The following is a 10,972-nucleotide window of genomic DNA, read 5'->3' on the forward strand; positions in this document are numbered from 1 at the left end:
ACACCGCTACTGTGGGCATTGTGTAAAAGGGTCACTACTGTGGGCATTGTGTAAAAGGGGCACTACTGTGTGTCGTAACATAAATAAGAGACACTACTTTATGGTGTAATGTGAATCAGGCCCTATGTGCGGTGTAATGCTAATAAGATTGTGCACTGTGACTCCTAGGGCCGTAGCCCACTTTGTAAACAAGTACTGTGACTCTGCTGGCCGTACCCCACTGGGTGGGTGCACTACTTTTCATTTCTGCCACTGCTGTGTGGCAATGTGTCATAGATGTGCTTTATACTGTGGTGTCTGTGTCGTTGTGCCGCTGCTTTGTCGCTTAGTAACCAGTCAGCTCACTGCAACCTTTGGCCAATAATGTTGAAAACAATATTATAAGCTGTGATATGGTCTAAATTGACTGGAAATTAATGTTATTGAGGTTAATAATACTCTAGGAAGAAAAAAAAGACCAATTTATGTGATTTTAGCTTTTTTTGTCAATTTTTGTAAAAAAATCCAAATCCAAATCCAAATCCAAATCCAAAGCCAGTCACCGCAGTTTGGCAAATCCAAATCCAAATCCAAAGCCGGACGACGAATTAGAACCAAATCCAAATCCGGCAAAAATGGTCCGGCGCACATCCCTAGTAATAACATACCTTTAGCAGCCAGGTCAATTTGCTGTCCCGATAATTGATATGGCTGCCCGGTCTCTTTCGTAGCGCTGTGATGCAATTCCTTAGGGCCAGAAGGGAGCGGTTTATATAGCCACTTTCTTTCAGGGTTTGGCCAGTGTTCTTAGTCTGACATAGAAACAGAAAAGATTATGAGAACACATCTGGCTTCAGTCAGTGTATGGATGTAGTACAAACACATAAGGGCAGGTTCAATTAGCCGCGAGGTTCTCCCCGCGGCTAATTGCTGCGCCGAACCAATTAAATTGCCGGGGATTCCTTGCGTGGGAGTCCCCGAGACCCCGCGTGCGAGTTCCCGCAGTCGGACTTTACCTTACAGCTCATGGAGTTATGAGGTAAAATCCACGTTAAAACAACCAAATCGTCCTCGCGTGCGGGGAAAAACACATTGATTCCACAGTTTACGCAGAATCAATGTGTTTAAGCACGTGTGTAACGATTTTACAGCGCGGGAAAAAGGCTATTTCATTGAATAGCTTTTCCCCGCGCCACAGAGATTCTGGATGGCAATTAGTCACGGGGAGAACCCCACGGCTCATTGAATCTGCCCCATAAACTATGATTAAACTATTTACATAATTTACTTCAATTGTATCCCAAGACAGTGACTCCCATTCACCTTTTTTTTTGTTATGTGATATTGTTCGAAACTTTTTTCTTACTGCATCTAATTTAACCCAAGCTGCTAAAAAAATATATAATTACATTATCATCATTGATTTGATATTGGTTTATATTATTAATTAAAAAAATTAACTTTTAATTAAAATTTTATTTAATTTGTTTTGAGTAAGTGGGTGGGGGTGGCACTGAAATAAATGTATGTAACCAAGGGGGCGGTGGCCTGTAACAGATTGGGAATCACTGATCTATAGGAAGAAAGACCACGCTTAGGGAGGACTACAAACACAAGAAAATAGAGTTATAAACATGAATGGCACTGGTATAACCCACTAACAAAGAGCTAATTTCACTACAAAAAGATTCAAAAACAAACTACAATGTTCACAGGATCTTTAATCAAAGTACTTTTCATGCCACCTCAGAATATAGAACAAAAACTACCCTAGGATCACTTAGCTCCCTGATAATTATACACATAATGAATACCATTTACGTTGCACAATGCAAGAGCAGCTTTGCCCTTGCCGTGCACCTCACTTTGTGCGAGCAGGGCTGTAGCTAGCTATGGGCCACTAATACCGTCCCACGGCCTTTGATTCTGGCTGGCAGGGAGCCTGGAACCCTACAGCCAGGATTGCTGCTGCAGAACCCACACGGGCACCCTGCACAGTATATGCAGCCTGTTGAGCTCACTGGAGCTGTCGATCATGGCTCGTCTGCGTGACATGATGACGTAATGCGTGCAACATCATGACATGGTTCGCTCAGGGGACAGGGTCTGGGAAAAGGTGCAATTATGCCCTGTTATGTCTTTGTGTGAGAGTGCACCTAGATTTCCATCAAGATTTAACTTTACCAAGCAAGGTGGCTGCATCTGGGGAGGAGCAGAAGAATATAAAGGCAAAGGGGAGGAGTTAGGAGCATGAAGGTGTCCCTAGCTGCCTAGCCTAAAATGTATAGTGTTGGCACATCACAGCTCCATGTCGTACAGAGCAGAACTGGAACAAAATCTTGCACAGTGCACATCTGGAGATGGTTCTCTAGGTTGCAGAGGTGTTCCCGTAGAGCAGATAGCAGGCACACACCCAGACGTGCTCTGGGTAGACTATCTGTGCTCACTGGTCCAAAACCAAAGCATTTAGCATAGTGCAGTTTTAGTAACCTTCTATATTCCTGAAAATACATTGCATGTTCCTCTTTGTGATACTGTGGGATCTCTTTGGATGCTCTGATTTTCTTCAAAATCATATTGACAGGCGAATTGGCGTGTGTGTGTAACTATGTGTGCTAGAGAATTTTGACTTTAAGCTGCAATGGGCCAGGGATTGATGTGAATGACAAATATTCTCTCTGTAGAGTAGACAGTGATGACTAGTGGTAAAGCATGAACACTGCAACAGGACAACAAACTAATGATATTCACCTATTTGCAGGGTGGTATTTATAATGGATGCAAGATGTGCAGTGCACATGGGCCCTGAGTCCAGGGGGGCCCACACCGCATACCCTGTACCAATATTTAGTTTAATGCTTACTTTTCTACAGTGTTTAGAGTACTGCAAAAATCACAGGGAAAATGGCGTTGACCATTTTCCCGGTGACTCGTAAATGTACAGAAAAGATGTCCCTGGGAATAAGGCACAGGTGCCATTTTCCCGGAGACCCGTGCATGCACAGTAGAGAGGAGGGGGCCCAAATGGAGGCTGTACATGTGCCCCCTCCTCTCTTAAAATGCCCATACCTCTTTGGCATTGCAAGGGGAAGTACAAAGAAATGATAATGATATGTAAATCAAAAGTGATACCTGGCATGCTCGCTCTGATCCTGCCAGGTCTACCATGTAAAGCTTGCCGATGCACACTCCATCACTGCTCGTCTGCTTTACGGTGACTTGTAACACAGCATGGGAGCGGGATGAGCTCTTATTGGCAGCTGTGGCTGCCTTAGAGCGGCGCTTGTTCCCTTTCATCAGTAAAGCTATGGCCTGAAAAAGATAGAGTAATATAGATGCACCAACACTCTTGTGGTTACACAAAACAACTCAGAAAGTTACACCCATGTGTTATAGCTACAATGGGGTCACTACACCGGCGATCACATATTCATGGGCCCTCTTATTAATTCACACATTAATAGGTTCTGTGCATATAGCAAACATGTTTGTATTAGTCTGTACTTATAGGACATTGTTATTTGTACCCCCCTTGTTCAGTGCTGCAGAACCCTTAGGGTGCCTTATAAATAAAAGGTGATAATAATAATAATAATAATAATAATAATAATAATAATAATAATAATAATAATAATAATATAGACAGGGATGACTAGTGGTGGAGCATGGACGCTGCATAAAGGTAGCACAGACTAATGATAGTCACCTCTTCAGGGCTGCTGGGGAAGAACTCAGCGATCCCTTCTATCTTGGTGTTGCCGTAGGGATCCTCTCTGAGGGTCAAACATCCAGAGGACGGTCTTAGCAGATCCTGAATGGTTTCATTGTAGACCTGAAAATGTAATGAAGGAATAATCACTCTCTGCAATACATGCACGACAGGTATGTAATCCACATTTATTCTCTAGAAAGGACTTGGGTTACTTGTGGTTCTCCAGATGCTGTATATCAAGGTTTTTCGGGGCCAGTACATACATGGCAGGGGCCCATCTGAGCTTTCAGTTCTGCACCAGTCCCCATGAATTCTCAAAAAAGCAGAGTAGGGGTCCCCCTCAAACTTTGCTAGGGGTCTGGTGAATGCTAGTTATGCCCCTGATTGCACATGTAGATGGGTCATTTATATCATCGCTCTGTGTAGATGCATCCGGCCCTACAGCACCGGCAATAGATGCACATCCCAAAATCTACCTATGCATCATGTCTAAATGTGCTGCAATATACTTGGCCTACGCATGTTTGCCGCTGCCTGTGCATGTCAGCATGTAAATGCGTATCTTATGCAGAAACCCCCAGAGTTCCATCCAACTCCAAATAAGACACATAGAATATAAACCAAGCACATATTCCTCACATATTTACCTCAGCATAGGACAATGACACAGAGAATTTATTTGGCCCTCTCTGCTCCTCGATGGTCTTATATAGATCTTTCAGAGTGCGGAATATTACTCCAGGCTCATGACCATTTCCCATCATGGTAAATGTCTTCCCGGTGCCTGTAATAAATATAAATGTTTTAAGCATACACTCACTGACGTTACAAGAAAGAATGGCAGATACGTAATTATACAATGTGTCGTGTCAGTAATGAACAGTGACAGACATCATGTGACTAAACCAATATTCATCAGGATGCTGCTCATCAGTTCACTCTCTCAGGGATGTCACCACTTGTTAGTGACTGTGCACTATTGTATATTTGTTCTGTCCATAAAATGCTGCCTATCACGTTTGATGATGGGTGCACCTATTCCCTGGTCAGTGAGAGTAATACCCCTTTTCCACCAAACTTCCGAGTCTGACCCGGAGTGGGAACAGGGTTCCTATCCAGATCAGACCCAAAATTTAGCTGGCACCGACTCTGGATACTCCTGAGTCAGCGCCGCTTACACCGCAGTCAGGTCTGCATAGACCCGGCTTTTCCGGTGTGAAAGTGGACGCTTGGAGATGACGTCATCTCCAAGCGCCACTGACGCCGGACCAATCGGACGGCTTAGGGCGCACTCCAGGTCATCAAGACCCGGAGTGCGCCGTACACACAGCAGGGTTTCACGGGCTATGCCAGTGTTATACCCTGCTATTTACCTAGGTTGGATTGCTGGGTCACTCGACCCGGCGATCCAACCCTCACCCCTTTTACACCAAGGAGCTGCCCGGGTTAACCCTGCAATAACCCGGGTTTTAGCTCCGGTGGAAAAGGGGTATTAGAAGCAGTGCTAGTCACAAACTGCCGCGCACCTGATGCCTCACTTTCTGGAACCACATGGATAATTGCACAGCCCATAAGGAAACTACTAGCTAACAATTACTAACAATATAGATGGTCCACATGTTTTTATCACTACTCATTTCACCAGCTCACTACTTTTACAAATACAATATAAACAATTACACCTATGATTTAATAACATTAAGTTTACCTGTTGGGCCATACGCAAATATGGCAGCATTGTACCCCGAAATTATACCATCCACTAGGTTCTTCATTGTGGACTGATAAACATGCTCCTGAAATGAGACACGTTTATTGATGCTACATAAGCAATCATGTAAACATTTTTTAAAACATGCTCTATACTGAATAAGGAGAAATGATAGCTGTACAGGCATTAATGTCTGATGCTACATTTACATGTGATGATAAATTGTTCTCATGCGCTATTTTACTCCCTTACAAGACGTGGGCACCCGAGTCCAGGGGGGCCCACACCGCACTCCATACACCCATTAAATGTACTTACCATGCAGCCACCTCAAAAGAAATCTACCTTGTGGCACTATTTTCCTGGAGATATATGCATGCACAATAGGCTCTGGCACAGTACCAGAGACTATACCTCGCATACAATGGTTTGGGGGGGACCCTTTTAGAGACTGCACACAGGAACCCTCCTCTCATAAGATGTCCCTGAGTACTGTATTATATATACTATTAACTTTTATTATTCATTGTAAATAACTCAGGCAGTGGCGTTACTCCCCACGGAGTCATCCGGGACGGGGAGGGATGCTGTGCTTGTGTTGCCGAAAAGGGGGTGTGGCCATGCAGACAGAAGCATTGCCTTGTAGGCAGGGGGCATAGCCACATGGACAGGGGGCATGGCTTAGCAGCCAAAACCCCCATGCCTATTACTTGGGGGGGGAGTGGAGGTTGCAGGAGGTACCTGTGTGCAGTGCTGGCCTTCTCCTTTAGTGTTAGGAGCCGATTGCTGCACTTAATGCTACAGTGCAGCACCCGGCTCCTGTCAGTGAGGGGGAGTCTGCACCAGGCTTGCCTACCCTCCCGATTTGGTTGGGAGCCTCCCAAATATCGGGTACCGCTCCCGGCCCCCGGAATGGCAAGCAAGTCTCCCGGCTGTCGCCTGCCCTCCCGACTACCTACTAGAAACCCAAGCAGTGGGGGGCCTGATGACTCGATATGCGCTGAATCGCGTAATCGTGGCTCTGCCCCCTGCTTCACAATGCCTTTATTTTCGGCATTGTGGGGAGGGGCTGGGGCCACGATGACGCAATCGTGCGGCCCCACCCCTGGCCACACGCCTCCAACATGGACCCACTGTCCGGCCATACCCCCCGATGTGGTGCAGGCATTCAGCTCCCTCCCGGAAAGAGGGAGCTAAATGTCGGCAAGTATCATCTGCACCTTGGTGTCACCCCTCAGTGGGTGACATCTGGGTGTGGACCGCACCCCCCTTGTGATAACACTGATCTCAGGATTACAATTACCTGGGTAGCTGCCTGGTCAAACACCTCATTAAAGGTAAAAGTCCTTTCTCTTGTCCTGCAGCAACGCAGGACGTCATCAGGATCCTCGCCAGGGTCCTGCAGTAGTACTGTCTGTAAGGAAAGAGAAGACACATGTTCAGTAGATGTCACCAGGTTCTACAAGCACCGCTGTGGCTGGAGCAGAACATCTTAAGTCCAGTTTGTATTAATGGATGACGGCAAAGACACACATAGGAACGTGATCCGGGAGTATAAAGTGATATTTGTCAGCATTTAGCATAGTTACCAGAAACATTTTGCTTATATCTATAGAAGCTCTATTAATCACTGGTTCATAGGCCCTTAAGACACAGGATAGTCTACATCATAAGCCTGGAGGTCCATCCAATTGTAAGTGAGACATATTATAATAACTTATTGGATTGTGGCTCAAGTGTTTTGCTACCTATTGTGGAACTACAAGTCTCAGCATACCCTCCTTATTGGAGGAAATGCCATATGTTACTGTCCATAAAATATGTGCATGACACCTTTTTTCCCTACTGAACCGAGAGCCCTGGATTGGGCAGATGGAAGAGGATGACCAGCCTCTCTGCAGTATAAACATAGATACATCTCCTATCACTATCTTCATAGGAAATAGCAATAGCTGGTGTGGTGCTGCATGTGCAACCTAGGGGGTGTGTGATCATGTAGACCAATAGGAAGCAGAGGGCCTGATTCAGAGCCGGACGCTCTGACCAGAGCGCTCGCTGTGAATCAGGGCCCTCCTACCTCAACTTGGAGCAGCCTCTTGGACGCTCGCATAGCTGTGGGTTACCACCCACAGCTTATGCGAGCATCCATGATGATGGTCGCGATGCTCAAGACCATCGCGACCATCGGGCTTGCGATGAGACCCTGCTCCCTCCATCGTGTGCATGCGCATTAGGGCACCATCGACCCGCTTGCGAGCGTCCTGCGCTCGCGAGCGGGTCTGAATTAGGCCCAGAGAGCTCACCAATGCCTACTGGTCTGTGAGGTCACACTCCTCTCTGACAATATAATCAGATGGTTAGTAAGAGGGAGGAGCAGCTTAGGAGCCCTGCAATGGTGTTTTGCAGCAGGCCCAGCATTTGCATAGTCCAGCAATGGTCCATGATTTCCCCATTTCTTGTGCACAGAGAGGCAAAACCTGGCACTATATGAGCAGCAGGTCATTATTCTAATTTGCCTATGGGTATATGGGGACCTTGGATAGCGATCAACCTCTGATTACACAAAGCTAAATATTTAGTTTTTATCATATTTATTTATTTATAAAACACAAATATATATACAATGTGAAAAATCAAGGTAAATGTGCTGCCTGTAACATAAAATAATGGCCCTCATTCAGAGCCGCTCGTTAGCGGCAGTACGCTCGTTCCGAGCGATGTTTGCACATCTGCGCATGCGTACGGTTTTTAGTACGCATGCGCGAACCAGTCAGTGCGGCCGAAAATCGTTGGTACGCAATATAGCGAGGGCCTGCTATTTTGAGTGACAGAATGAGGCGTATGTGGGTGGTAACAGGGGAAGGTGCTTGAAAATGGGGAGTGGAGATCCGAACGCAGGCGTGCTTAAAGGTCAAAACGGGCGTTTTATGGGTGTGCATATTTAAAACAGCAGCGTCATTGACCACGTCACTGGGTTATTTTATAGCCAGAACTGCTCGCAAATTTGTGGTAGCAAACACCAACCACAAGAATAGCGAGCAGTTCATACGCTGGTCGATGTACTCGATTAATCTAATAAAAAGCGGACATGACGTAGGATGCGAGCGGCCAGGGGGTGTTTTTAACAAATAAACGAGCGTATGTTTTGCTCGCTCGTTCAGACTTAGAGGTGTGAACAGACTGCAATGTGCGTACGGATCATTTGAATAGCCACCCCTTGTTTTTAAACGAGCGACCACAAATAGCGAACGGCTCTGAATGAGGGCCAATGTCCTTTAAAGAACAAATAAATCTAATAATAGTGTATTGGTAAGAAAACTATTTTAAAATGAACTGTGTTAAATATTAAACTAATTCAATTATTTAAACTAAAATGATGTTATTAGCATTTTCTTACCTGCTGCCCGAGCTGGTGTATAATGTATCGAGCGCTGCTCTTAGCCTCTGTCCTATTAAATGGACGGATGCGTAGAGCGACCTGTGAAATAATGAAACAGACATAAGAACAATGAAGGATTTTTAATGCCAAGGTAATCTTCCAACCTAGCCTATTCTGTGCCGAGAGAAAGGACAATTGTCTTGGTCTGACTTGGTTATGTAATAAATAAAGGACTATTCTACAGTTGGAGCCAGTTGTAAAACCCCAATCAGCGCGATGAGTTAGTATCTCAGGAATATGGCAGCATCGGAAATCAGCAGGAAGGGTAACTGGCTGCAGGAATAAAGTCATAGGAGGGATCCAATTACAGGCGATAAAACGTTAATGTATATTAACTTAATGGGCTTATCGTCCTTTAATGTCCCTTATCGCCTGTAATTGCAAAAACAACTAATATAAAGCAAACTAAACAGTGATATAGATGCACTTCCCCTTGTATAACAGCATTTCACAATATTTTTGCTTTTATGTTAAATATTTTCACAACCTCAACATAATTATTAGAAAGTCTGGAAAGCTATTAAGCAAAATACAAATACTCCATATTAAATAGTATAAATACAGAGAAAATGGAGTATTTAAAACTAATGTTTCTAACTCTACCCTGAACTTATATGAAATCATATAACAGTGACCTATTATCATTACCCATCAGTAATACAGTGAGTCCATGGCGGATCTATAAGAGATACTTACAGTCATTTGATGGTCTTTAGGATGGTTATTTCCTGTCTTCTTCATCGTAAAATCATTTTATCCACTCAGAAATGAGAAGAAAAAAATATCTGTACTGTCACTAGTCCAGCAATATCAGATATGACACAGGAGGCATCCAGCTGCCTTATTATACCAATCACACCTCCAATAGTGACATCATCAGCTACCACTATGACATCATTAGGTGCCCTGGCAGGGGGGCACTGCCATGTATCTCAGGCAGGGCATTGGGGGTTAATAGTAAATACAATGTGATGACTACATGTCAGTAAATAAAAACACCTTATTGGGATGAGCAGAAATATAATCATTACACATAGCAGTGATCTGTATTATCTGTACGCTGTGTGTGTCTGTGATACATTCAGGCCCATACTATGCATCAGTGGAAACATATACAGAGGGAGGCTCGTGTAGTGTTGGACGTACATCTATTGCTCTGAGTCAGATACACATGTTCATACTGCATCTATATACCATAAACAGTGCATAGACCTCCATATTCAAATATTGGTGCCTCCTACACTTACGATTTCTGAGGCCCTGGAGCAGTGGTATGAGGAAGGGAAAGACAGGGGCCGTGTTCTCATAATTATGACTGAAGCAGACCTGAAGGCAGGTGCACATGCCTGGAGATGTATCTCCTGTGATCGCTGGAGTGCTGATGCAACCATACACAATGATGGTGACAACCAGCAGCACCAGCTGGTCACTTCTGATTGGCTGATTGTGTACTAAGCTCTCCAGCTGATAGAGCTTTAGGGGTCTATTGTACTAAGCCTTGGATGGAGATAAAGTACCAGCCAACCACCTCCTAACTGTCATTTTTCAAACAAAGCCAATGACATGGCAGTTAGGAGCTGATTGGCTGGTACTTTATCTCCGTTCACTTTATCTCCATCCAAGACTTAGTAAATAGACCCCTTAATCATTAGCATCTCAGCTATGATTAGATCATCAATTCGCATTACTTATGCTGGGCATACACTACATATAATTATCTGTCAGATATCTGTCCAATCTGGCTGGTTGGAATGCAAACGACAGTCGACTATTTGCTCACAAACACTGGAAAACAGACAAAAATGGTCATTCAGACAAATCGGTTAAATCAAATTAATTTAACCAATTTGAACAATCGTTTTGTTTTTTTTCCCAGTGTTTGAGGCCATATGGTTGATTGTCATTTAATTCTGTGATAGGCATCCGCATAGCAATACCACCGCTGGCTAAATTATTGGCTGTGATACATTTCTGCATTTCATATCTGGGTTTATAATGCAGTTTGGCATGTGCAGCACACGGTATATGGGATTGCAAACCTCAATACTTAGGATCCTGTTTCAGTTTTCGGCCTCCAAACTGCAGGATAGTAAATATTTTGGTTTAAGTCTTAAAACCTCATCTAATTTAT

The sequence above is a fragment of the Taudactylus pleione genome, unplaced genomic scaffold, assembly GCF_031769625.1.
Source record: "Taudactylus pleione unplaced genomic scaffold, aTauple2 ptg000229l, whole genome shotgun sequence".
In the NCBI taxonomy this organism is placed as follows: Eukaryota; Metazoa; Chordata; class Amphibia; order Anura; family Myobatrachidae; genus Taudactylus; species Taudactylus pleione.